The following is a 22651-nucleotide window of genomic DNA, read 5'->3' on the forward strand; positions in this document are numbered from 1 at the left end:
TCCTAAAATAGCAGTTGCGGTGAATTGACATCATATAGATAAATGAATTCAAGCTGAACATTTGAGTGAGTACAAATATATTTAATTTATAGATACGGGTTATATAGCTAGCTCTGTGAAAATAACGTTCAAGTTTTGTCACAGATTCTAAATTGGATCTTGAACTGGACCGGATTATTCTAATGTGTAAAAATACTTGGATGTAATTCATTTTATTTTGGCTCTGGTTGTATATTTACAGCCTTTCATTCATTTATTTTTTTTTTACCATACAGATTGTTTCCAAAATGTCATACAGTACAATTAAAGGCAACTGAAGTATGAGGATAGTGTTACTTTTACTTGAGATTTCTGATCTTAAGAAAATCTCAAGCCAAAATGATTAAAAAAATTAATTTATTGAGTTAAATAGAATAATTGTGGAAATGTTTTAGAATATTTGCATCCCAGCTAACAAACCAGCAACATCACAGTATAAGAGAAAGTACAACTATCTTTTTTTTAAAGCATTTTTCACATTTAACCATAAAGAAATTGAATAACCATGAGTCATAGCAACCACAAAGCAGACTGATTGTGACAGGTTCTATGAGATACGCATTCACTCATCCTCTTCAATGGACATAAAAAGGAAATTCTCTTGAATGGGCTGTGGTCTGTTCATGGATTTTATCCCAAAGAAAAGGTTGCACATGAACACCCTGACATAAAGTAAAAGAGCTTTATGTGTGTGTGTGTGTGTGTGTCCTTGTACTCCACAATAAAGCCTGAAATTTCTCTAAGAGACTGTAATAAATATCTATAAGACATTGATAGGTAAGTCAGATGCAACAATTACTAATGAGTAATGAATTGCAAAATGAAAGTACTGTTTTTTATGTTTTGCCCCTTTTGTCTGTCATTATTCACATACTGCAAGACCTTCTGGTCTGACTCAGTTAAATTTCTTTATTATGTTGTGAAAAGCCTCATGTTTTCATCTTTATTGTACTTTGAGCATTGATGTGCCCATATGCCTGTTTTCTAAGGAACATAACATCCCCGCAGTTCCCAGAAGAGTAATCATTTCTGTACAAACCAACTGCCTTATATTTTTGCACCAAGATGAGTCTTTGTTCATTCTTACTATCCATATTATTTCTCAGATTTATTGATCAATTGGGAGGAGGAAAAACAATGTCCATCCACAACCTTCCAGAGGCTGAGATGACAGTGAAATTGTGCCTCTTCTTCTTAGTAAAATAGCTAAAGCTCAGTCAGGTTGGATAATATCCTGGAACACCCATTTTCAAGCCTTGTCACAGATTCCCTCTTGGATTTAGGTGTTTGACTAGGCCATTCTAAAAGATAGTTATGCTTGATCCAACCCATCCTATTGTAGCTCTGGCTGTACGTTTAGGATTGTTTCCCTGTCGGAAGGAAAGTGTCCATTCTAGTCTGAGGTCTTTTGCAGGCTTTACGAGGTTATTGTTCCACAATTTCCCTGCATTTATCTCCACTCATCTTCTCTCCAACTGTGAATAGATTTTTTTTTATCTCTGCTTGAAGAAAAGTATCTCCGCAGCATGAAGATCACCTGGAGCTTCATGATGCTGTTTGCTTGCTAACGTTTTCTAACAACCTTTCTTTACTCTACCACTTTCTTCTTCTACTATTCAGTTTGCATCATCTACTGTTAATGGAACTCATAACTTTATGTTTTCAGTTCATGCATTTCTTTTCTTTCCATAGAAGCTACACCTGGTCTGGTGTTCTGTTTGGCTGTGAAACCTTGAGATATTGAGATATAATTTTTTTTAACCTTTTTATTAACATAGAACATACTCCTAAATCAGTTTTTCTATCTCTTTTCAGTGTATCTTTTCTGTCATGTTGGTCATGGCAGATAGCCGCTTGTACTGAGCCAGGTTCTGTTAGAAGTTTGTTCCTGTTAACAGGGAGTTTTTCCTCTTTGCTGTCATTCCATGCATGCTTGGTATGAGGGATTGCTGTAAAGACAATGACACAACACAAGCAATTCTCCACTGTTGCTACATCTTCATCCAGGGGGAGTAAATGGGTGCAAGTCAGTAACTTGATGCAATCTGCAATATTTCCTTGGATGGTCAACTTTTTAAACTAATGTGAGCTTATTTTCACACTTCAATAGCTGAGATTATTAGGAATGTATGTGACTGAATTGAAATTACTTGTTTGTAAAGTGCCTTGAGACAACCATTTTGTTGTTAATTGGCCTTATATAAATCAACTAAATTGAATTGATTAAACCTTAGAGGCTTTAATTTTTCTAAATTATACTGACTAGGTGGGTTATTTTCAGTAATTGGGTAAATTCTGAAAGAAATTGGTAGAACTGACGTATATTTAGCACCATCATTGTGAAGAGGCTTGAATACAAATGCATGCCACCCTTTTTAAATTTATATTTACAAAGGATTTTGTAAACTGAGTTTAATTTTCATCCCATGTGACGATCATGTACAACTTTTGTTGGTTTGTTGCATGAAATATCCCTGGGGTTTGAGATCTAAAGTGACTAAATGTACAAAAAGTTCAAGTGGTATGAATTGTTTTGCCCGGCACTGTAAGACCTTTGCATTGTAAAAAATATTGCAGAAAGGCTAATTTAACTTTCTGAGGAAAATGTAAATGGTTTATAGATACTGGAAAAGAAAATGGCAGTAAAGCACAGTTGGCTCTGTGTTGCATTTGAAACATGAAATTAATGCACTGTTCTTTTGAGTTCTCTGATGATACACATTATTATTAGATTTTGTGTGCCGTCAATAAAAAACATCTTTCAGGCTGTTATAAATAAATCATAATGTGTGAGTGTAAAGTGCAAAATAGATGTCTGAGGGGCACAAGATGCTGTCATGGCGACTCCTTTTCTCAAACGTTTATGTGTTCACTCAAAAATAGTTCATTGTTCTCAACCTCCTTTTATGAAGGTGACAATTTTCCTGTAATGTGGTTTAGAGCTTATTCTGTTTATTTAAAAAAAAATTTGTGTCACACAAATCCTGCTTTTTGCACTATTATGGAGGATTCCTAAAAAAAAAAAAAAAAAAAAAAGCAGAAATCAACAGATTTGGTTGACAATTTCCCAGAAATTGTGCATCAGGTTAGGGTTTTTATATGTCCAGGGAAATTTAAACAGTATTGGCAGTGGTATGCAGTCAGTCTCTTTTTCTTCCATTGCAGACTGAAGTTTTATTAGAACTGCAGGGTTTTTAAAGATCCAGCTCTGTGCTGGTATCTCGCTGGTTACGAGGCCTTGTTCAACATCAAACCCAGATGCTATCGTGGTGATCATAGCAGAATACTATCTTTATGTGAGACAGGATGGAATTTGTAATATACATTTAATTATTTCTGATGCATGCTGATGATTTTCTTGGGAGGATATTTAAAAATGCAGAGTTATGATAAACTGTTGAGGGTTGGATACACAAATCAAGGTTTGCTGGCACACAGAGGTGAGCAGCTGAGCTGAGCACAACATCAGAAAATATTATGTACAGTTTACATGATGCACATCAGCCAACAAGAGACGGATGTGTTTTTGTTTCGGCCATCTCAATAACATCATAACAACAACATAGTAACATTTGTTCTGTCCAGGCAACAAAGCACACAACCTCACTTCCTTCTCCCTCAACAAGACATGCCCCCTTCTGGGGGAAAGTAGGCCCTGTCAGTTGAATGAGAGTCAGTAAGTGTTACACATTATATTTCAAATTCATTGTTATCACAATATTGCAGTTCTCCAATTTTGTCCCTACTGTCCTTAGACAGCTCTTTGGTTTTGCCCATGGTGGAAAGGCTGGAGTCTGATTAACTGAGAGTGTGGCAGGGATTCAGTTCAAGCAGGTGCATTTAATAAAGCTAATTAGTGGAGATCTGTGAGGGACACAGAATTCTTGCTGGTGAGTAGGTCGTCTAACACTTATTTAATGAAATGTAATGCAAATTATTTAAGAAATTAGATTTTTTTTTTTTAGATTGTCTCACTGAAGTCTAACCACAAAAGAAATTGACCTCTCCATTCTTTGTAAGCGGGAAAACTTGAAAAGTAGACGGTGCGTCACGTGTTTTCCCAATTGTACTAACAAAGCTTTGCTTCATCTATTAATCAGTGCAACAGCACAAACTTGTTACCAAAATATTGTTCAAAACATGCTGATGTCTTATTTTAGCTTGATTGTAGCACCACTTTTTTTTTTTTTTTTTGCTCCTCCACTGCAGCACACATATTATCACAAAATATATTAATGTGACACGCTGTACTCACCCTGAACCAAATGAGGAAACGAAAAATGGTTACTTTCTTATTTGGAAAGGCAAAATATCTGCCCCATATGGGTCTCCTCACACACAATAGGGGAAAAGTGGTGCTGGACAGTTTAAATTTATGGCTAAGATGAAAGGCTTTTCTCTCAAGAGAAAGGATATTTAGATCCATGCTGGGCCTGAACACCACTGGTTTGAGATTTATGATTTGGTAGAAGAATTTTGACCTATTGCATACACATTTTTAGTATGTGCTGTCATAAATTATGTCATTGGTTATATTCCCATTTGTTCTCTCAGAAATTTAACAGCCGATTGTCTTTTCCAAAAAAAAAAAAAGGGATTTTGTTGTTTTTATTGTTGTAATAGCCACAACAACTCAGGATAAACATCCGCTTCAAAAGGTATAAACTCCCCCGAGGTTCATCTAAATCTGAAAGCTGTAAAATTGACTGTTTCAAGATTTAAATGAAAAATATGTTAAACTTTATATTTGCTCAGAGACTTTTGAACCTTTTTGTCTTTGCAGTATAAATGTTTTTTTAAAAACGCTCGTTATAGAAGAACAGCCAGATGTCCAGCGGCTTATTGGCTGCCTTAACCCACATCAAAACCTTTCAGAACACATGTGGTTCGCCACTAAAATCTCTGTTTGCTAAATTATAGTACATAGCAAGTGCTATTTAGTCACTATATTTAACCTTACACGAGTTAGTGTGGCATATCAACAATCAGAGCCATACCATGTTCACCTCCGTGCTGTTTTCCGAAAAGGGACTAGAGAAATACCTATCAAAATAAAATGAGAGACGCTTCACTTTCTTACAGTCTAAGTTGTTAAAGTTTAGCTTTGTTCTAATCCTTCAGTAAAAAAAATGCTGTAAGAATATAATCTCACCCTAACACAACAGAATGCATGAAATTATGGTCAGTCTGACAATTTCTGAAGTGCCGTATTTAACTATTTTTGGAACTATATACGAAATAAATAAATTACTTGTAATACAAACCTTTACTTTAACTTGTTTACATGTTGCAATGGGCTGTTTACCATTTGTATAAATGTCAACTTCAGGCATAAAGTGACCAATGAACATGTACCTTAATTTCCAAGGTTGGCTTAATTGTGAAAACAGAAAATTGTCAGCAAAACAGAAAAAGAAAACAACTTAACCCCCCCCCCCTAATTTAACCTATTTCTTTTAATGCAAAGGGTTTTGAAATGCCATCATATACAGTACAGACCAAAAGTTTGGACACACAGTTGTGTCCAAACTTTTGGTCTGTACTGTACGTTTAATTCACTAAATATAAAACAATCTTAAAAAGCAGCGGACAAGAACATTATTTCTAAAATCACTAGGTTTTACATAAAACATGGTGATGACTACATAGTTTTTTATATATTAATACTATGTCTTTTCTCCCGTATGTTTTTGCAGGATAATTTCAGTATTGACCTGAGGGTGGCGCTGCAGCGTCTGATGTTGCGTCAAACTATGTAATCACAAAATCTGACCTGCTCAAGTTCAGGACAGCAATGCAACTGACACATATGGGGGAAAAAATGATAATAATAATAATAATAATAGTTAGTAAATGGTTGATTTGCAGTATTGAGAAAGCGACAGTCTTGTTTTTTTGTTTGTTTGTTTTTGCTATGACTTGTTGAATTTCGTCCCATCAGCCATAATTTATTGTTTATTTTCTGCTCACCTAAAGGTGCGGTTATCTGTGGTAAATGTTATCCTCATGTACACTCCCCTCATTCACTGACTCAGTAACTTTATTTAGTATGTAGACCAGTGGGCGGGACTCTGAGTGTGGACGCACACTGGCAGCTGCTCATTCAGCCTCTCTGTGTGCCTCTCTGTCAGGCTGGCTGCGGACTGGACCCCGGCGCTGGTCAGCCTCACCAAAGCTGTAACATGTCAGGTGTGCGGACTGGACCTCAGATTTAAGAGGAATATCGCACGTCAAGCCCGGCGGGCGCTGCAGTTTCATCTCTTCGGCAGGGCATTTGGATTGTAAGGAAGTCGGTTTCTTGTTTTTCGTCCGTAGAGGCACACTTTTCCCGCTGTCTCCTGGATTCAGCGTTTTGTCGGGCAGAAGGAGGCAGGTAGGTGTCTCCCATCTTCATAATGCCACTTTGACCAGTACCTGTTGTTGGCTGGAGTTTAGCTGACGGCTCGAAAAGTACAAGCTCATTGAAGGAATCTGGAATATTCTTTTCTTGGTGGTGGAAAATGACTCTGGCGTTGTGGATAAATAAATGTCAAACATTTATTGAACTGAGCGTATATACGCTGCCCGCCGTCGTAGACGAGGTGATTAAATCACAGTTAAGGTTGCTGGCTACGTAACAGTTTGGTTATTGCTATTTCCTCCCCCCTCCCTTCCCCCTTGTATTTATAAAATACAAACGCAGTTATTGGTTAAGTCTGACTTATTCCGTTGGTGGTGTTAATTTAATATAGAAAACTGAGTGGGTTTTTTTTTTTCACTTATTAGCAGTGATTGAGGCTGATTTGATTTAAAGGCTGACCCCGTTACAGAAGTGTTGTGGCTGCTGTATAATGAAGCTTAGTGGGCTGTTGGTTGTCACAGCCACCTGGAAACCTGCTGTTGCTCTTGGCCACACTTAGGCTTATTACTGCCTCCAGTACCTAAATCTAAAAGAATAAATGACTAAACAAATAAATAAATAACATTTAAGTTTTGCCGTATGCAAAGTGCGTCTGATGTGCTAATAGTAATTATGAAACAAATAACAGTAACAAATATAATTAATAAATTAGTGGTATTATTTATGATAATTTTGTGCTGCATACTTATTTCGACAATGATGAAGGTTAATTTTGATTAAAGTCTCTTTTTACTCAGTCCCAAAAAATGGAGAACATGCAGCAAGTAACATAAAGTAATACCTAAGTAAAATCGAAATAAGTGCTGTATATTCAGGATATGATTGTGAACAGCAGTATTCAAACCAGAAACAATTAAATTGACTGTATCATCTCTCCTCTTGTTTAGTTAAAATATGATGAAATTTTCCCTTTTGTACGGTGCATTAATTCAGGAAATAAATCAGTTCTTTTTTCATAACCTTTTTGCCTTTTGATTGCAGTGCGAATTTCTTCTGTTGTACATTTTGAGTTTGCATTTAATTTTTATTGATGATTGCTTTTTGCCTTTTGCGTAAATACTTATTTGCTTATTTATTCCTGTTGACCAACCTTCATTTGGTTAATTACTACTTCATTTTTAGCTACACTTGCATGTGAAAATGTATGCAGTTTTATTTTTATTGTTGTATTTTGGTTGTAAAGCAACTTCAACTGCATGCCTGTTAGAGTGGAGCAAAACAAAAAAAAAATTAATTAACTGGTTGATTAATTAACTGGTAAGAGGTAGAACTGCACCAGTCCAGATTTGTTTTCAATTTCTTTGAAGTCTGATATGTCATTTCTGATTTTAACCATTCAGATTTATTTTTTTCTGAAGGACTGAATCAGATAAAGGAGAAACATATTTGCAGCAGGTTGTTTCATAGATACACTAACTTTGAAAATATAGGAATTACCAGATTATCAGCTTTGAAGGATATATCCAAAACCTTTGTTTGATTTATTTTAAATAGAAAATAAAAGCATGCCAGAATACATGCTGCTGCTTGATCTGTCTACTGACAGAAAATGCTGGACGTTCGTACTTGTGATGCACTTGATGTATTAAAACAAAAATTACAAAAACATAATTTCACTCTTCGACTTACTGATCATTAAAAAGAAATGTTTTTCAGCTTCTGAGCTCCCTATGACTGACTGATACATATTTTGTAACAGGTCATTTAGTTGACCTGAGGAAATGAAAAGCTGCTCCAGTGAATCGGTTTTCAGAAACTGCTGTTAAATTCAGTTCAGTTTGAATGTTATGATGGGTCTCCATGTTGAAGCCATCTTCTTTTACTGGTTTTCTACCTTAATATACCCAGATTGCCTCAGCAGACATGAATAGTGATGAGGATGTATGCTGACAGCTGAGTAGGGCAGGACGAGCTGCTCCATGACTGACTGAACTGGGGTGTTCATGGCACCATATGCTCCGGTTTACATCATGCTGCTTAACATTTGGGCCAGCCTCATGACTCATACTATCTCTCTCGCTTCTCACCGATTTAACATTTTTTTTTTTTTTAGTCTTGTTACTAAATAGGTCGATCTGAATTTACATAGATTAGGTGAAATCGTACTTGGGTGCGTAGAGTTGTTTATAAGGAGACAGATGCAGTGCTGCCTGCATATCAACTGTGCTCCTTACCTTAGAAAGTACCTGGTATAAAAAAACAGTTTCACAATATTTTACACATAAATATCAACTAATTGCTTTCATTTATCTAAGAAAAGCAAGAAAATAGTTTAATATATAAATTAGAAAAAAAACATACTTATGTTATCTATAGGATTTATGTGTTGTTATTTCGGTTGGGGTTGCAAGACTTTAAGAAAACATGCTATTGTGATGCTACTATTGAGCAGGGTTTCCCTCAGAAAACTTGCTAAGCTCGGTGGCTGGGCGCTAGGGCAGTCATTCATCCAGCGGCCCGTCGTGTTTTTGAGTTAAAAAATGTTTGAAGTTGACAGTAAATTTTAAAATATCACTTGATAATTATGTGATATTATTTGAGAGATTGGAAGATTGATACCTGATCATAAACTATAAAGCCTTAAAAAATGCTAACATTTTAAAAAGACTTAAAAAAATTAACAATGCTTAGCCTGGTGGGGGCACAAGTAAAGCCTGGTGGTCTGCCAGGCTTAAAATACACTGGGGGAAACCCTGGTTGGGTGTTGTGATAATAACATTGGTTGGGGTCAAACCACAATTAATTTTTTTCCCCCTTTTCCATCTTTATGATGTTTCTGCCCGCTATATGTTTTAATATTTTATTCAGAAACATTGTAGGTGTGTACATCAAGTGCAGTGAAAGTCTATCTGAGTTTGACATGAAAGGTGAGAATGAATAGGATTTAAAGAAAATACCACACTAAAAATGACATTTAAGTATTTTTTTCCCTATAGCTGTATTGCATACACTGATATTCTACTGATGATTATGATTCAGTGCATCATGGAGCTCTACACTACAGCAAGAATATCGAATAAAGATAAAAACTACTGACTTTAGAAGCAGCTTTTACACCAACTTCCTTATTGGCCAGAATAATAAATCTAACATTTGAATTAGCGTAAGAAAAATGAGCCATGGTTTGCTTTAGTTTTTACACCATGACTGTTAGTACTTTTAAAAAAAATGTTTTATTTACTTTGTTTACAAAGATCTATCTAAACAGTTTGGGAAAAATTCTTCTTTCAGCCAGTTGACTTGCAGTGTGCAGCAGCAGGTATGGGAAGGGCAGCACTCCTCTACTCTTTGTAAGCAAAGCACACCTGAAACCCAGTTTAAAGCTGTATGCTTTTAAAACCTTTGGATGCGTTAATACTGGTAACCAGCCCAAGTGCAGACGTGTGTTAGCTGCAAACATTCAGCATGTTAGCCTCTGTATTTCTTGTGAGGATTGGACTATAAACCCACAAACACAAGGGTCCCTGTGGGGTATATCACCTGATGTACTCAGTGAGACAGGATCATACGGATATGCTCTGTTCTGGTTGTACTAAGAAATTGTTCACATCAAGACAGCCTGTCCATTTTGTCCTTATTTTTTGACTACATCAGCTATTTGGTCACACATTTTGCTTTGATAAAGTGTAACTCTTTAAACTCCCCTCTTTCCTGATGTTCAACGTTACAGTGTGGTTGTCTCCGCCGCTAGACTAAACAGTGAAAGAGGTTTATGGAAAATGTCTTTTTCAGATTCATTGAGCTGACAAACGATGTCTTATTTTTGCTTCTGCAGTGCTGACTCTAGATTTTTGCTCATTCTCCCCTAAAACTCGGCAGTGGTGAAGGTTAGTTAACTGATGACACACGGCTTCGTCTCTGATGTTACTGAGCATGTTGTGAGGAAAGTAGGTTACTGGGCCATGTCCTGCAAGCTTAAACTGAATGCTAGTCTGAATATTGCTAGAGCTGCTTAGTGTGACCAGGCATGCACAAATGGTGCAGTCCTACGCAGCAGCAAACGGGATCCACTCCCCGCGCTGTCTCTTTAAGAAAACAGAGCCCCGCTCCACAGAGAATGAATGTTGAATGTTCAGCCTTCGCTGATTGATCTCAAAGCCGCACAAAACCGAGTGAAATCTGACAACAGGTTGACAAACGGCACAGGTTGCGAATTATGCAAAACTGCTTTAACGTCAGCGCTCTCACGTGAACAATATTGTGGACTTCTTTAAACGTTTAGCTCTGCAAATCTGAGCAGAAAGATGTAAAAAAAATATATTCACATTGAATACAATTTGTTTTAGTAAAGGAAGCTTTACTGTAAATCCTGCACTTTGGATTTTTTTCTGTATTTTGAAGCTGTCTTCAAACCACATTTTATGGTTTTATTAAGATCAGGGTTTCCCCAGAAAACTTGCTAAGCCTGGTGGTTGGGTGCTAGGGCTGTCATTCATTCAGCAGCCTGCCGTGTTTTTGAGTTTAAAAATGTTTAAAGTTAACAGGAAATTTGAAAATATCACTTGATAATTATGTGTTTTTGGAAGATTAATGCTTGAATACTGACTATAAAGTCTTAAAAAATACAAACTTTAAAAAAAAACTAAAATAAATAAGCAATTCTTAGCATGGTGGGGGCCCAAGTAAAGTCTGGTGGCCCTTCAGGCTTATAATACACAGGAAACCCTGAAGATTCACAGATTTCTCCTTGAAATGGACTTTTCTCTTTATCTGCCTTACTGTGAACAGTCATATTTTCTAACTTATTGCTTGGTTTCAAACACTTTTTGCCTGGTTGATGAAGATGAGGCTTTTTTTTCTTTAGAACAAACCTTTCTCCAAACAAACAGGCAGGACACAACTAAAATAAAGTCTTTATTTTAACTTTGAGAAGAGTTGTATTTAAATTTTAAAAGCTTGATCCAATGACCCCAAAATGTCTTTATTTCAGGGCAAAGATGAATCCCAAAGTAAAGCCTACTTGTTTAACTTTGTAGAGCATTGAATACATTCAGCTACAAAAATACAGTTTTCATTGTGTTTGTGGATAATAACTTATCGAGTTTGCTCAGTTATATTGAAATAAGCCATTTTTATTCTCAATCCAAATATTTAAAATGTCTGTAGACAAATTTGTCTTTCCTGATCTGTATTTACTAGTCCTGAATTGGCTGGTTGAATGATTTCCTCTGAAGCTTAATTTTATTGAAGTCAGTCACTGGCTGAATTCTTTCTGCTTTCTTCCTAATCATATCAGTCTTTTCTTTGGCCTTTGTGTTTTCGTTTCTCAGAGTAAGGGAGCGCAACTGTTGCTTTGGTGCAGACGGACATTAAAAACAGATTTTTCTGCAGCTTGGAAATAACAGTCATATAAGCTGTGCTAAAAAATACGCACAAATGTAGGGATAATCACCAATAAAAGTTTTTTTTTACATACTCAAAAACCACACTAATGTCGTCTTTGAAGTGTTGTGATGTGCTTTGTTTGGCATCAGTCAACAGATACAGGTCCAATTCTACTTGACATGTTATTGGCTGGCATTTACAAAGCACTCAATCCAGGAGCACCATTCATTTTTTATGGTGCTCATTGGCTGTACCCCAATGAGCAGACCTAAGAAAGATTGTAGGTGTTAACCTCTGTTGTTGTGCTAAGTTTGTTCACATTGTGGGTATTAATTCATATTGTGGCATATTTGGTATCAAAACTATTAGGCTGTTGTAGGCATTCTTGAAGGGGGTCTAACATGACCCCTGACCCTCATGAATACCAGCGGTTCACAGTGTTTTGTGATCAAAATTTAAAAAAACAAACATTTTAATGTCTATTCTGATGTCCACAAATGTATTTCTCGTGGTATTTTAATAGCTATTCATTAGCAATAACAACACAGCTTTGTGGATTTCACCTCCTGGATTTTACATTCTTGCTTAAATGTTTACATTTAGTTACGTAGTTATGTAATTTGGTAGTAATGTGACTCTACCTGCCGTCTGAACTCATAGCTACCTTAGCTGACCTGAAAAAACGTCGCCTTCTGCCTTGCGTGACGACACCAGAGTCATGTGTGCGGAAGTCTGTTTTTGGTAGATATGATCAGAAATCAAGAACCATTTACAACAGAACAGCAAAACAAATCAAAAACTATTCATAAAATATGTGATAAATCATGTCAAGTGAATACGACTTATTTCGCTGAAAAGTGTTGCTAGAAGCTTTAACCATGTTCGCTGCTCTGACTGTGAGAGCTAGGTTCTCCAACGCAGCGCTACATGTCTTTGCTTCTTGATGAAAAGGCCCTTAGGAAGGTTTTGTGTCACCGACATGCTGAAAAACAGAAGATGCTACCATAAACCAGATGGCATAGCATGTTGCCGCTGAGTGCCGTGGCAACCTTGTTCAAGTGTTGCCTCAAATTCTGACATAACGGCTCCTCTTCGGTTGCTTCACAGTCGGAACCACACATACTGAGACCATCTGTTCGCCCCTTTTTTTTTCTTTTCATTTTACATAAACACTCAGACTAGAAGCAGAAAACAGGAGATTTGGACCTGTTGACAGGAGTTCCATGAGTTTTTCATTATGCTTCCAGATGATACTGGCCTAAAGTTGTAATGGTTTCCTTGAGTAATATACCTCTTCCCAGTCTCTCTTACTTGGGAATCATTTGATGCTCCATTTGATCAGAACTTGTAGAAACTTGCACTTTATGCTGACTCTCACACTCTTTATTAGATGTCATCACTTCCTGCCTAATTAGGATGACAAGAAATACAGAAGTGTGCATAAGTTATTTGTTTTGTTTAATCTGTATCAACTTTTAAAAAAAAAAGAAAATCCTGTGACTTAGTGAGGTTCAAACTTATTGCTGGTGCTACAGTAATGCTCATAATAAATCAATGGAGAATTTGATTTAAAAGATTTTATTATTTTAATGGATAAAATGCTGCTGGTCTCTTTTGATATTTTAATACTTTTATTGTTAGAATGTATAGGCTTATTTCTCCCCACACACTCCCATTTCTCTATGTGGAAGAGAACTAAAAACAAATCTGGATTTACGTGCTCCAAAACACACGTTCTGTTTGTTTTGCAGCCTGAATCATTTTGATTCTTATACAGCAATGTTCAAGAGAACAATCTCCCTTTTCTTCTTGTGCTGCATTTAGACTAATGCTAAAAGCCTGTGAGCGTTTGTTGCTGGAAGGTTTATTTTTTCTCTGTAGACTTTGCTTGGTTTGGCAAGATCCTTAAAGATAAAGCTCTGGTAATCATTTTAAAATGGAAAAAGGACAAAGAAATCTAGTTATAAACATTAAAAAGCTTATTGAAATTACTTGTGTAGTAATAACCCAGGTTTGAGGGGTTTTTTTGTAGATACTTTTGCAAAAACAGACAAATACTTTTAATTTCTAAGACTATTTTCTCTAGTAGAACGCAATGAAAGCACCATTGTTTACAACTACTAATGTTTTTTATGTACTGGTGAGCTTTTTATTCCATTTTTTTTTTATTTTGCATGTCTGCTTTAGTGTTTCAATCAAAGCCAGCTGTTTAATCTCACTTTATCTCCATAAAAATTCAGGATTTTTTTCAGTTTTTGTACCATCCAGGTGTGGCCTTTCTTTTTCAAAAACTTAGCTTTAAACCGATTCTTTTGTGACCAGCACCGTTTTCTGTGTGTGGATTATGGTCACACTGTGAAGTCCTAAAGCCTTAGAAATGGTCATTTTCTTTTTGTCTGTGGATTTTTGTTTTTAAATTGGTGCAGGACAGTTTGAAGCCCCCACTTCCCCTCAATAACTGAAATCATTATTAAACCCAGGAATCTGTATTTACTTAGATCAAAATTGTCTGACTTCCATAAATATCTTGACTGAAATTATGAATTCTGCTGAGAAACAATGTGATTTATTTATTTTTTTGCATCAAATTAAATTCCAAAGAGAAGGAGACAGAGATGGTAATTGTTAGCTTCAAATAAGGACATTTCCTCTCGCTCCGCGCTGCTCCTCCTTTGTGGAACGCTCTGTTTCCTTTGGCCACTGGAACCATGTTGCACATGACTCCTGAGACTATGGCAGGCATTCATATCACTCTCTTTAACCTTGCAGTCATGACAGACAAAATGTTTAGCCCAGGTTATATAACTGCCTCTGCAGACGTCATCATCCTCTGCTGCTGCTGCTGCTGCTGATCTCTTGCGCCAGAACACACAGTAATTGTCGTCAGCAGCTCCTTGCTCAGACACACTGCAGGGTGATTCAGATAATTATCTTTCTAAATGTAATTGTTTAAAATTCCTGGGGCTTAGAGCAGTCACGTTATATCGGTTTCTTTCTTCTTTTCTTTTTTTTCCCCAAATTTGAAGCTTGGCATCAAATGGCATTGAGGTAATAGCCAGCAACCGCTGTTAAACAGTTAAGATAATTAGAAGATTACAAAAGAGAATGCTTTTAATTGCAGGCAGAATTATCGTAACCACCCCTATTTGAATGTTTCCTTTGCTCTGATTTGTATTTTTCTTATTGACCGTAAGCTGCTACGACAGGAAGTTACTCATTTGAATTGGGAGTGGCTTCAGTATGCGTTAAAATACCTCAACAATATATGTGGGCCTGGCCCCGTGTGTGTGCGTGTGTGTGTGACCTAGATTTGAATCAGATCTTCGGTACAGGGTGTTGTCTGTGTGTGTGCATTACAATGCTGTTTGTTTTTGAGGAGTCAAATAGACAAAATGACCATGTCAGACCATATGAAAGGATCACTCCCACACAGTTAAGTCATCTGCAATCTGTCATGTCAACAGACAAAAGCTCAGTGATGGGTAGTAATCCTTTCCATGACTGTGATTCTTTTTACGCTCATTAAACGTCAGAGAGAGTTGTATTACAATTTGCTGTTATACTTAACCTTAGAGACTCAGGTTTCACTTCTGAAGACTGATTTGAGATTCATATATTTCAGTATCGAATACCAGGACATGGTATATATAGATACTAATTCACATTTAAAGTGGTGTACAAGTTCATAGTACTGTAAAAAAATAGAATAGCAGCTGCAGTTTTTCAACACCTTTCTTTTTGTCACCAATCAAATATGCACATATATTGTTTTTTTAGAAGCTGCACAATTGCAGTTTTCACAGTTGTGTGACAGCTACAGCACTCTCTATAGCTACTTGTTATTATTATACCTCATAAACATGTGTACAAAACTCTTAAATATATTGTTGTTTTGGAAACATGGGTCCTCGTCGGCTCCTCTGGTGCTGTGGTTTTCAGCCACGAAAAGATGGAGCGATTATGTCTCCTGGCTGGAATCCTGAGTGATTCCAGGATCGAACGGGATTGTGGGCTTCGGGGCCTTGGGGCCTTGGAACTGATCCAATCTTATGTGTTGAGGTAAATCAAAAAGATAAGCTTTCTATTTACCGGCCCATCAATGTCTTACCTTTGATTATGGTCATGAGTTGTGACCAAAAAAGTGTTTGGCTGATGTGTTTATAGTCCAAAAAGTGGCAGGAGCTCCTAGTTTTGATGCATTTATGAATAAGGAGAGAAGATTTTTCAGCGTTTTGCAATGTCAATGCTTTTGAACGATTGAAAATTGGTTGATTCTTATCTCTGAGTGATTGATTGGTGCATCTGTAGGGATTATTTCTGCAAAATATAGAAAATACATTGTGTAGCTGTGAACTTTGTCAGCAAATCCTGAAATTAAATTCTCATTTAATCTTGGATCTAAAAAAATCGTTATTTGTAGATAACCGAATAATAAAAAGAATAGCCATATGGCAAAAACAAAATCTCAAAGCTTCTGATTTTTTTCACTTCTCTAAGTTAGAATAATTTGTTTTGTTTTTTTTAAATGCTGCTTCTCGTTCTGTTCGGAGAAACCTGAATCGTAATGGGAGAGAGAGTTTGTGTGTTTGGTTGGAAAAGCTTTGGAAAAGTGGACGGCTGTGTTTCATAACAAGGAAAATTAAACAGCAATAGATAGGAATGGAGACATAAGGTAATTTTTTCCATCGTCTCCTTGCTAGAGGGCTGTTGGGAGTTCACCGGAGAATCTGAGAATAACTGAGTGACTTGCTATGGTTTCACAAACACTCACAGATGATTCCACAACTTTGACGTTATTCTGCCTGTTAGCTCACACTGTTTCCTTTTATTGGAAATGATACGTGGTACTCTTTCACTGGCAGGAATTTAATCAAAGATATAATCTGTGATGTTTTTCTAAAGGCTGCAGTGAGTAGAGAAAACGCTGCATTGCCCTTTCCACTCATGTCCTAGAATCGTGACCTACATATCTGCTCAAACAGTGCCTTTATTTAACAGGGAAAATGAAAACTCCTATGATTTGAAGTGTTTTTTTTATGAAGGCGTCCTGGTGAGTAAAGACACAAACCCATTGTACACATGTTCAAAGCGACACTAAACAATAAAATCCTCAAAAACCAAACGCTTAAATGATCCGTAACAACATTTACTGGAATGGTCAATCATAACATTAACAACCAGCGATATCTTGCCTGCAATATAGTCATAAAATTTGCTTTAATTTTGTTAGTGAGTGTGGCCCTTTAAGAATCAGGAGCTAGGTAATTACTTTTTTCCTCCCCACCAAGCAGTAGCAGCAGACAAAAACAGGCTGGAATAATTTTGGTAATTCATCTAGAATTGTCGAAAGAATATAATTTTGAGGAAATTTAAGAGTGCCCTCCACCTGGTGAAAGGATGTTTGTTTTATGGGTCTACTTGAAAGGATGTGGCCACCCACAGTGGCTCTGTGTGCCATGCGGTAAATGTGTAATTAAACAGCTTTTTTGGGGGGGTAGAGCATCACCGGAGAGTAAACATGGGATCTGCCAAAGAAATCTGCACAACCAAAGAGAACAGAATTATTGGCACAGCTGGTATATAGCGATATAAAAGAAAACTTAAAGTTAAGCCTTCTCTTATTGCAGTGGCTGGATCAAACACCAAACAGTCTAGAAGAGTCCAACCTTTAATTTGAGTACTTAAAGATGATTGGGTGTCTGGTGATGAACCATTGTTTAATGCTTTGGATAAATGTCCTGTAGAGACATTAAAGAAATAATCTTGTAAGCCACATCCATTTGAATTGTAAGAGCAAGTTTTCTTACTCGTAGTCTCGCATGTTTTTTTGTCATCAGAGCTTTTTGAGTTAGCATTACATTTTTATCACTTAACAGTGGATATTAATGCTTACATGTTCTTTTATTCCACCTGGAGTGTTTTTTTTTTGTCTTTTTACTAAAATGCTCACTTTTAAACCGCTTTCACAAAACTCATCAAGAGTTTTTCCTATAAAAGTCCCACTGAGAAAGAATAAATCACTGGACTTTAGGCGAGTATAATTTTTTAAGATAGAAGTTAAAAATTGAAGAAAACTGAAAAGATATCACACAACGTTAATATATTTAACATTTCAGGAGTTTTTCATATGTTGTTTTTCACCCTGTTTATTTCTGTTGCAACTTCTAACATTATTTTTAAAAGCTCGTGTGGTAAATCACTCATTTTTGTGAATAATGATGTTACACTCTCAGACTTGCTGGTCTCTATTAATGAACATCCTTGAAGCGCTTCTGTGCCAAAAGTTATTTTGATAAACAAGTTATTTTCCATAAACTGAATGAATGTGCTCAAATTAAAAGTTAGATTTCAACATTTTCAGTGTCTAATTTTGCTTCAGCAGTAGAAGGTCAATTTAATTTAAGGCCTTTACATCATTTCCAAGGCTGCTAACAAATATTTTCACATTTAAGAGCTTGCAGTTTGTTGGAGGTGTTTTTACTTGACAGATGCCTCTAATAAGAAATTGTTTATTCACAAAACGTGCATAATGGAAATCTGTTTTGTTCTTTCGTTATTAACAGCAGATTTGTGTTTTGAATGGAGCACAGACGGTGTGATAGTTGAGCTGTTATCAGTGGAAGATTACCCTGAAGCTGCTTCTTAGTTAAGACTGACAATACTTGAGGGATTGCGCTGCTGCGGCGATGCAATAATAATTAGTCGTGTTACTGATCAGTGCTTCTTGTGTTGGAAAATATAGCATACAAAGTCTCGGCTTTTATTTATCGGTGCTCCATTTATGAGACAGAGCAGACTGTAGTTCAGTATCGGCTAGCTTGAACTGGACTAAAGAATGGTTACATAAAGGCAAAGGTTCCCTTTTTCTGTTTTTAAGTGGATTTCTTATTGGTCAATGCAGGGAGAGTATTGGCTTCTGATGTAATGTTCTTGTCCTTGTGGGAGAAGATATAGCTCAGTGGTTTGAAGCATGAAGTGTTCCCAGTTTTTCCACAGTGACGAAAGTAAAACATCAACATTGAACTTTACAGACTGTAAAAGAGAGAACATGAAACGCTAAGCCTGTTTATAACCGCGTCGGTTTCAGCACAGCGCGCTCCGTTGTTTGTTTGTTCTTAATATTATTTTGGGGAAAACCTTATAAGAGCTCGGAGTTAACTCGGTGAGTTAAAAGTGTCAGATCACAGAGGCGGAAAGCTTTTTTTTCTCCTGCCACCTCATTAACACTCAACAGCGAGGTAAATGAGTTTCTGAGCTATGGATGAAAAATCTCCTCGACCTGAAGAAAATGGAAACCAGCAGCTTGATGGACATGGCTGCATTGGTTAGGAGAAAGTAGACACAGTGCATTGTTACCATGGGAACACAGAGTGAACAGCCGTGCCAGTCTAATTAATGACAGTCAGCGGTTCAGCTCAGGGGCCGCCGTGACATCATCAATACCAGCGCCGCAGATGTCGCTGGAGGCAATATGGCTTAATATCCCAGTAATTAAACAAATAATCCCCCCTTTTCACTGCTGTAACTGCAAACAGTCTGGACGAAGGATTGTAAAAGACGCACGCACGAGGCAACAATGAGCATTTACTATCCGGCGATGCCTTCTTATGAGCAGAAAATGTCATCTCATTATCCAATAGCATGACCTACATAAAAGAGCAGAACTAATCTCTATGTAGGCGGACGGTGAATAATGCAGTGAAATGTGGGAGATCTTTATGAATCTTAGATGTCTCACACTTGTTGGTTGCTGGCACAGCAGCCAACCTTAATTAGGAATAAATCTATATCAACGCCCTGGCGCTGTTTACATCCATAATGTCGTTGGGTAATGTTTCGCCGCCTGCAGAAAGTTGTTGCAAAGTGTAAAAGGATTAAGGGATTTTTTTTTAAAAACCAGTAACTTTGTCTTTCAGATGGTGACCGCCACTATAGTTTGTCATATTAGGAAGTAGCTGATCATTAGGATTGGACACAGATGGTAAAGTTATTCTGATGCACAACTCTTTATAAAATCTTTTTTTTTTTTGGTTTGGAAAAGATCAGAGTTGTGAAACACATTGTGAAATACTGTGAAGTGAGATTCTCTTCCACTTTTGTCTGATTATTTAATATTAATTTCTGCCTTTACTGAATTCAACATACTGATACTGATAACCAAGTAATCAACAAAGTATTCGTTGATACCAATCTGATACTATGTCAAATATTTCTTTACAATGAAGTGAATTAAACCAGTACGGATGATGTTTGTTAAGTATATTTTAAATATCAATTGGCCTGCTTGGATGACGTATTCTGTTCAGTCAAAATTTTTGAATTTTAAACAACTAACTTTAGTTTACAAAGGGTATGTTGGGTTTAATGGTGTGTTCCCTTTGTGGCCAGAAAACAGATTTTCAAAGCTCTCAATTGCAAAATAAGCACAAAAACACTGTTTTCTAACTTGGAAATAGCGTGCTCTCAACTTCTAAGACAAAGCAATTTCTGTAAACAAAGTTCCAGCATGAAAACATCCAAAAAGATAGAATAATTGAACATCAGATTTCAAAAATACTAGATATACGGAAAGTATGCTGTACAAATGTCAAAGCAGTGACCCAATCATTATTCGTGATGCAACATGGCGTCAATATGCACAATGTATCCAGCTCTTTCCTCTGGGTAAATATTTTTGCTACTTTTGGGCATCAAATGCTACGTACAGAGCACCAAACGTTCAGCCCAACAAGGTCAGACAATTATATAAAGATGAAATCAGAAGTGATACACATACTTCATTGATGTGACAGTAGACTACGTTTCACAGAAAATGTTACTGTTTATCTTATTTAAGTAAATTCTATTTTGAGATATTCCAAAATATGTGTTAAATTACACTATTAAGAGTGTCTTAAAAGTAAATTAACATTTCGGATTAGTTTTTTTTTTAAGCAATTGGAAATAATAAACATTTTTAGAAGTTGTACATGATCTCTTAGAGATTTTCTACAAGAGATGTTCTTACACAGAGTGGGTGTAGGGACAAGGCTTGTTTCAGTATGAAAAATAAATAAATCCAGAGTAGTAATCACTTCAGGACCTTTTTTTAGAAGGCTGATAGTGGTGGATAAGGCTCCTTTATGACTGGCTTTGTGCTGATATGAAAACCATCTCGATTTAAATGTATGTAAACACGTTGCTCAGTAGCTCTAAAGCTACTCCGGCCACTCCTTTCTTTTCAGTAAATACGCGAAAAGACCTATCCACACTTTAAACTAAAAGGTTTGGTGGCAAAGTCTGGAATATTTCTGCGCTCACTTGGTCTTCTTCTTTGGAACAGAACATCTGAGGACTGTGGTGCATTTATAAAACCATTTAAATTTATCTTTTACTCTGGTAGAAATAGATTTTTTTTTTATGTCTAAGCTGAGTCATCACAGTCTTTCAACAGATGCTTTTTGATTCCCTTTTTTTTCTTTGTGCCACAAACACTGGCTTCTTTTGGGAGGGTACAAAGTAGAATTAGATATCTTACAATTATGTTTTATGTTGAAACCTGCTGTTTACCTACAAACAAAATATACGAGTCCGATTTGGCGTCTCCCATGGCTTTTGTGTCCTCATTGTTTATCGTGCCAGATTTTCAGGTCTGTAAGATATGTGAGAAACTAGAACAACTGGTTTCATTATACCTCTGTTTACATTTTATTGAGACTGATGGTCTTACCATGTGAATCTTTTCTTTATGTGTTTATCATTTAGCAAGAATAAATTTTGGCCCAGAACAATGCAGCAATAAATACATTTGAGAAAATTCGACAGAAAATTTTTTTTTAAATAACATCAGGAATGATGTACTCACAGTGAATTATTTTAAACACAATCAGCACTATCAATAATTCAAGAGGCAATAGACCACAAATATAGAATCATTCGTCAGATGGAGGTGGAACAATTGGAGAAAAAAGCAACATACTTTCACCGCAGCGCGGTTCCAACCCGACATCAGACTAATAAGACATCTGCAGTCTGAATCAGCTGAAGGGAAAATGTGAGTTCTTATATTACGACGGCTATTGACAGTAAAGGCATGCATATTTAGCGAAGCCTCAGCTGTGCGTGATGAAATCCTTCAACATCTGGAGAGAGACTTTAATCATCAAACATTAAATAATGAGGCCTGGCAGAGCCCGAAGCAGACACTAAATTTGCATGGCTGCTATTGTCCATTTCTATGAAGAAAAAAAAAAACACATTTTCTGTGTAGGTAAGCAATAGTTGTAGTAAAGCCAGACTATTCCCTACAGCAATGCTGGGAGCAGCTTTTAAACCAAACCAAGAGCTGCTGGGCTTTATGTGCTGTTCTTCTTATTGATTGTAATGGGATACATTTCTTACTTAGTTGTATTTTACCAAGATGTTCCACTTTACTGAACAATTTAATGGTCAAACTAATATAAATAATTTGACCTACGGCATCAAATTATACTATTCTACAGCTTAAATAGTCCATGTATGTTTCTATGCTTTAATCTTTGCACTAAAGCAAGTTGCTATAAAATGTTGCTATTTTCTTCATTGCAAAACAATATTTTGAGTAGGATCAAATATTGTTTGATGGTATTCTGATGCAGTACAAATGTTATAGCCACAAACATCAATGAGATTTATTAGGATTTTTAGTAAATGCCCGACACAAACCTGTGTGTATCTGTGGATTGGGAGTCGTTTAAACATTTTTACCAACAAAAATCTACCAACAAAAGTCGTGTTGCATTTTTGTGAGTATATGTTTAATTTCCCTTTGGGATCAATAAAGTATTTTTGAATTGAATTGAATAATTTCATCTGTTCAGTGAGTGCACATGTCTAATGACGTAGGAACTGTGTAAAACACGAGCAGAG

At 36.4% G+C, this 22651-nt stretch overlaps 1 protein-coding gene across 2 annotated transcripts in view; it reads left to right on the top strand.

Annotated features, from left to right (window-relative positions):
• Positions 1–6255: 6255 nt before the first annotated feature.
• LOC102229614 (neuronal PAS domain-containing protein 2-like) overlaps positions 6256–22651 on the top strand; it is a 47484-nt gene continuing 31088 nt past the window's right edge. For both annotated transcript variants that reach the window (XM_023342055.1, XM_023342056.1), the window contains exon 1: positions 6256–6412. The gene's annotated coding sequence lies outside the window, so the exon portion shown is untranslated. The remainder of the gene's footprint in view (positions 6413–22651) is intronic.

This window comes from Xiphophorus maculatus, chromosome 11, assembly GCF_002775205.1.
Source record: "Xiphophorus maculatus strain JP 163 A chromosome 11, X_maculatus-5.0-male, whole genome shotgun sequence".
NCBI lineage: Eukaryota > Metazoa > Chordata > Actinopteri > Cyprinodontiformes > Poeciliidae > Xiphophorus > Xiphophorus maculatus.